Consider the following 6,000-nt stretch of genomic DNA (forward strand, 5'->3'; position numbering starts at 1 on the left):
CTAACAATTAGGTAAGCACTTTCTCTGTAACATATAGTCTTAGAGTATTGTCTAGGACACTGAGATATTAAGTGACTTGCCCAGAGTCACACAGCCTGTGGGGGGGGGGCAGAAATTGAACCCAAATCGGTCTGATTTTGAAGTTGGCTATCTTTCTACCTCATATGGCCAGATCCATAGATATGTCTAATCATTTATCTGGATTGGCCAATTAACTAAAATTATTTATGTTGAGCGTTGAAACTGTTCATTAAAGACATGGACTTTAAATAGTATATCTTGGCCAAGATAACTGGAAATAAAGGAAATTACTCTAGCCTTTTTGCTGAAAATATCCTACTTTTCTTCCTTTGGGTTTTTACATAATTTTCTACATGCATCTTGTAATCCTTTCTAAATCTGGTCTGGGGATCGTGACTTGCCACTAAAAAAATTACATATATATGTATATATATTATATATGTATATACGTGTATACACACACGTGTGTGTGTGTATATGTATGTGTGTATACACATATACATATACATACACACACACATATCATGCCCAGAACATTTTGGATACCTTATAAATATTAAACAATGATATCAAACAATAGTCATCATAAAAAGAGTGAGAATTCTAAGAAATAACCTCTCAAACCACTTACCCTTAGACATAATTGTGCTGTTCTTATGTATTATGAATATGTAAGTGATGATGGAATGTTCAGCATAAATAAATGATCATTTTTTCTGTAAAACTATAGCTTCCTTATCATGTAAACTTGGAGGTTAATACTGAACAAATTAGTGGAAGAATTCAAGCATTGAAAATCATCTATTTGAAAAGTTGAATAGGAGCCATGTTCTATAAAAGAAATGACTTGGATTTGATGAGGAAAGGAAAGATACCCTAAATGTAATATTAATTTCAAACTGCGTAAAACTACTTTACACTTTGCCACAGTTTAAGTGAGCATGTAGCAAGAAGCCATCAGAGGGGGAAATAAAGGAGGGAGGGGAGGTGATAGAGATGTTTTTGTTCTTGTTTTTGTTTTTGTCTTTTTGTTGTTGTGTTGTCAGAACTTTATTTGGAACCATCACTATGAGCCTTGGCCCAGTGCCACAGCACCACTGGAAATACATGTTCAACATGTTTCCAAATCAATCATACATTTCTTACATATACCAGTGCACCACAACAAGCTTGAATTTCCAAGATTGAATTTTCAGTCTTGAATTTCAAATGATCACATCCAAGGAATTCTAAGCACTTGACATTTAACTCTATAGTACATTAATTCACCTATATATAAGATTAATATATAGCATGGGAAATTGAAAATTCTTGCTCTGTAAATGTTAGGAACATGTAAATATTTATAAACAAACATCCAGTGAAGAGAAAAATGACCATTCTAATTTGTCTTTGTGCACAGAGTACTCACAGCAAATGGGAAGGGAGATTGCATAGCCACCTGGCTAACCCTAGGGGTCCTCAATGCAGGGGCTGTCCAATTCAGGGGGTAGTGACACAAAGAGAAAAGTCACTGAGACATTGTGCATTTATAAGATCTACTACAGACTGAAGAAGTGAACCAAGTGTCAGGCCATTTACTCTGGAGTAAATTGGGAAGGATGGGCAGTTCAAGACAGCTCTTTACATCATACTTGTGAGTGTGGGGATGAGAGTTGAGGGGGCGTCCCTGAGAAGAAGGGAGAAGAAAGGGGTCTGATGTATAGAGAGAAATAGAGGCTTAATCAAGCCATACAGTCCAAGCATCACAGCAAAGATTAGCATCAGGATCATCTGCACAAATAGGGCTGCCGTACTATTCCCTGAACTGCTGCATCACCCCAATGTCAATAGCAAAGCCAGCCACCTGCCCACTCAGGCTTGTGTTGAGGCCTGACCCCAGCTGAAGGAAGCTCTGTCAGGGCAATTCCTGGTGTTGGAGAGTTGATGATGAGAACAGCCACCGCTAGGCCAGAGATAGTGATGATGTCAGCCACAGGGACAGGAATGAACGACTTCATGAATAGTTCAGGTCATACGACTGATATGGCTGCAGTGGTAGCACCACTTGTTGCTGTGCTATGGCACAAGATTGCTAAAGACCATAAGAGCCAAGGCACCTGTGATGATGAAGAAAGATATGTGCGGAACTCTCATGTATGTCCATAAAAGGTGAGAGGTGGAGAGGAGAGAAAGGTAAAGGCAAAGGGCTGGGTAAGCTGGTAGGATGGCATGGACTCTGGATATTCTTCCTCAAAGTAATGAAAACTCAATTACGTTTGTTTCTGTCTTTTTGTGATTTGGTCATTGCCCTCCTAAAACAAGTAGAAGAAGACTGAACAGAGTATTTGCTACCATGGGATGTATGAGGCTTCAAATTGAACTTGATGGAGCTATTGTCTTATCAGTATGAACACTGCAAGTAGTTCAGATTACAGCCAATCCAAACCACTTTGTGTGCTATTGTTCCTGTCTTATAAATGCTCCACAAAGAGTCATCCCCATACTGAAAAGCTTTCTTAAGATTCCTCAATGTTGCATGTATGCTAATTGAGTAGGTAGGCCATCCATAAATTATCCCTAAACTCCATTACACGACCTGTGATTTTCTTTTTTTAAATGTTTTTATTTATTAGTTTTTTATTCACTCATTTTTTTAGTTCATGTCTTCCTTTTTTAAAAAGTCATTTATTTATTTTAAACATTCCTTTCTTTTTAAATTTTTCCAAATTCTCTCTCTCTCCAACCCCTCCTCCACTCGCTGAGAAGGCAAGCAAAATGATATCAATTAATTATGCATGTGAAATCATGCAAAACATTTCCTATTAACCATATCACAAAAAAAAGGAAAAAATAAGGCAAGAAAATAATCCTGCAATTTGCACTCAGAGTTCATTAATTCTTTCTGGAGGTGGATAACGTTTTTTCATCATGAGTCATTTGGAATTATGTCATATCATGCTATTGATCAGAGTAGCCAAGTCTTTCACAGATGATCATCATTACCACATTACTGTTACTGTGCACAACGATCCCCTGGTTCTTCTCATTTCACTCTACAACAGTTCATATAGTTGTCATTTTTTTAAACCACCCCATTCATAATTTCTTATAGCACAATATTATTCCATTACAACAATATGCCACAGATTTGTTAAGCCATTCCCCAATTGATGAACATCTCCTTACTTTCTGATTTTTTGCCACCACAAAAAGAGCTGTATTTTTGTATATATAGTCCTATTCCATTTTTTAAAATCTCTTCAGGGTGCAGACCCAGTAGCACTATTGCTGGGACAAGGGGGTATATAAAATTGTTTTCCAGAGTGGTTGGACTAGTTCACGACTCCACCGATAGTTTTTTAGAGTAACTATTTTTTCCTCATCCCCTCCAGCACTTGTCATATCTGATAGTTGTAAGGTGGTATCTCAGAGTTGTTTTCATTTGCATTTCTCTAATCAATAGTTATTTAGAGCATTTTTGATATGACAATAGGTAGTTTTGATATTTTTTCTGAAAACTGTTCATATCCTTGGATCATTTATCAATTTGGTGATGAGTCTCATTTCCATACATTTCACACCGACACACACATATATGAGAAATGAGGCTTTTGTCAGAGATACTTACTGTAAATTATTTTTGATATTACTCCATTGTCTCTGGTACCTTTTAGCAAAATGCATGTTCCCTGATTATCTCTTTTATAGGTCTACTTTTGCTTTTTCCAGAATCATGATAGTTATCCTTTCCTTTTTTTTTTTTACTTCAGCTGAAGCATAATAGATTCTGCTCCCACCATTTGTTTTAATTATGTGTTTGTTTCTGTTTCAAGTCAGTCTCTTGTAAACAACATATTGTTGGATTCTAATCTGTTCTGCTATCCACTTGTTTTAGGGTGAGCTTATCCCATTCACATTCACAGTAATGATTACTAACTGTATTTCCCTCCATCCTATTTTTTCCTATTTATTCTTCTCTTTCTCTTTTTATTCTGTCCCTCCTCAAAAATCTGTTTTGCTTTTGAACACTGCCTCTCCTTGTATGAACTCACTTTTATCATCCACCATAACTCCATCATCACCATGACTCTTCTCCTCTTATTTCCCTATTATTTAAAGCAAATTTCTATACCCAACTGAGTGTGTGTGTGCATGTATATGTGTGTGCATGTATATATGTATGTTTGTATATACATATATGTATGTGTATATGTGTGTGTATATATACATACATATATATACATATGTATATATATACATATGTGTATATGTGTGTGCGTGTGTGTGTGTGTGTATATTCTTCCCTCTTTGAGCCAATTCCAATGAGGTGAGGTTCAAGCATTGACTACCCCCTCCCATTTTCCCCTTTAACATAAAGCTCTTCTTGCAAGTGCCTTTTATGTGAGAAAAAAATTTCAACTATACCTCTCCCTCTCCCCTTATTCCAGTGTATCCCTCTTTCTCATCCCTTCCTTTTTTTTTTTTTTTTTGGAGATCACCTGAACATTACTGACTCACACTCATGCCCTTTGTTTATGTAGATTCCTTCTAACTGCCCCTAATAATGACAAAGGTCTTAGGGTTTATGTGTAATCTTCCCATGTAGGAATGTAAACAATTTAACTTTGAGTGTCTCATGATTATACTTTCATATTTACTTTTTTATGCAAAATATTCTGTTCAGTTCTGGTCTTATCATCAGGAATGCTTAAAAGTCCTCTATTTCATTAAACATCCATTTTTTTCCCTGAAGAATTAGAGTCAGTTGTGCTGGGTAAATTATTCTTGCTTGTAATCCTAGCTCCTTTTCATTCTGGAATATCCTAATCTAAGCCCCATGTGCCTCTAACGCGAAAGCTGCTAAGTCTTGTGTGATCCGAATTGTAACACCCATGATATTTAAATTGTTTCTGGATGCTTGCAATTTCATTTTGGGATCTCTTTCCGGAGGTGATCAGCGTATTTTTTTTTTATCAATTTCTGTTTTACTCTATGGATCTAGGATGAAGGGGCAGTTTTCCTTGATAATGTCTTGAAATATGAAATCTGGGCTTTTTTTCATGGCTTTCAAGTAGTCCAATAATTTTAATCTCTTCTCAGTCTGTTTTCCAAATTAGCTGTTTTCCTGATGAGGTATTTCAATTTTCTATTTTTTTTCAGTTTTCCATTTTGTTTTGTTGTTTCTTGATATGTTATGAAGGCATTAGCTTCCATTTGTCCAATTCTAATTTTTAAAGCAATATTTTCTTCAATGAGTTTTTGTACCTCTTTTTCCATTAGGGTAATCTTGTTTCTTTAGGATGTTATTTTTTTGTTCCTTTTTTTTTTTTTACCAAGCTGTTAATTCTGTTTTCAGAAATTTCTTGCATCACTCTCATTTCTTTTTTCAATTTTTCCTCTATCACTCTTACTGCTTTCTTTATGTCTTCCAGGAATTCTTTTTGGGCTTGGATCCATTCAGCATTTTTTGTTTCTGGCTTTGTTTTTGCTGTTTTTACATTGTTGTCTTCTTCTGAGTTTGTGTCTTGGTCATCCCTGTCACTATAGTGTCTTTTTGTGGTCATGTTCTTTTTTGTTCTTGATGTTTCCTCATTTATCCAGCCTATTTCTTAACTTTGCACTTTAGATTAAAGTTGGGCTCTGTTCAATTGGTGGTGGGAAGGCACAGACCTAAACTTCAGGCTTTTAATGTTGCTGCTTTCTAGTTAGTTGTGGAGGTCTGCAAGTTTTCTGTGCTTCCAAGGTGGTGTGATCCTATCTGAGGTGTGGTCACTGCTCCCCTGGTCTGCTCTCTGATCTTTACCTGGGAAAGGTCCCTGTCCCCCTGCTGCTCCAAGTGCTAGTTTTCTTGGTCCTGGAACTGTGTCCAGTACCCATACTCCCTTGTGACCTACCATAAGTAGTCCCCGCCTATGTGGAACTGTGACCTAGAACTGAACTGCTTATATTCAACAGAGTTGCCAAACAGTGCAAGTTATAGCCGTGCTGGCAAAGGAT

Source organism: Trichosurus vulpecula, chromosome 1, assembly GCF_011100635.1.
Source record: "Trichosurus vulpecula isolate mTriVul1 chromosome 1, mTriVul1.pri, whole genome shotgun sequence".
Classification (NCBI taxonomy): domain Eukaryota; kingdom Metazoa; phylum Chordata; class Mammalia; order Diprotodontia; family Phalangeridae; genus Trichosurus; species Trichosurus vulpecula.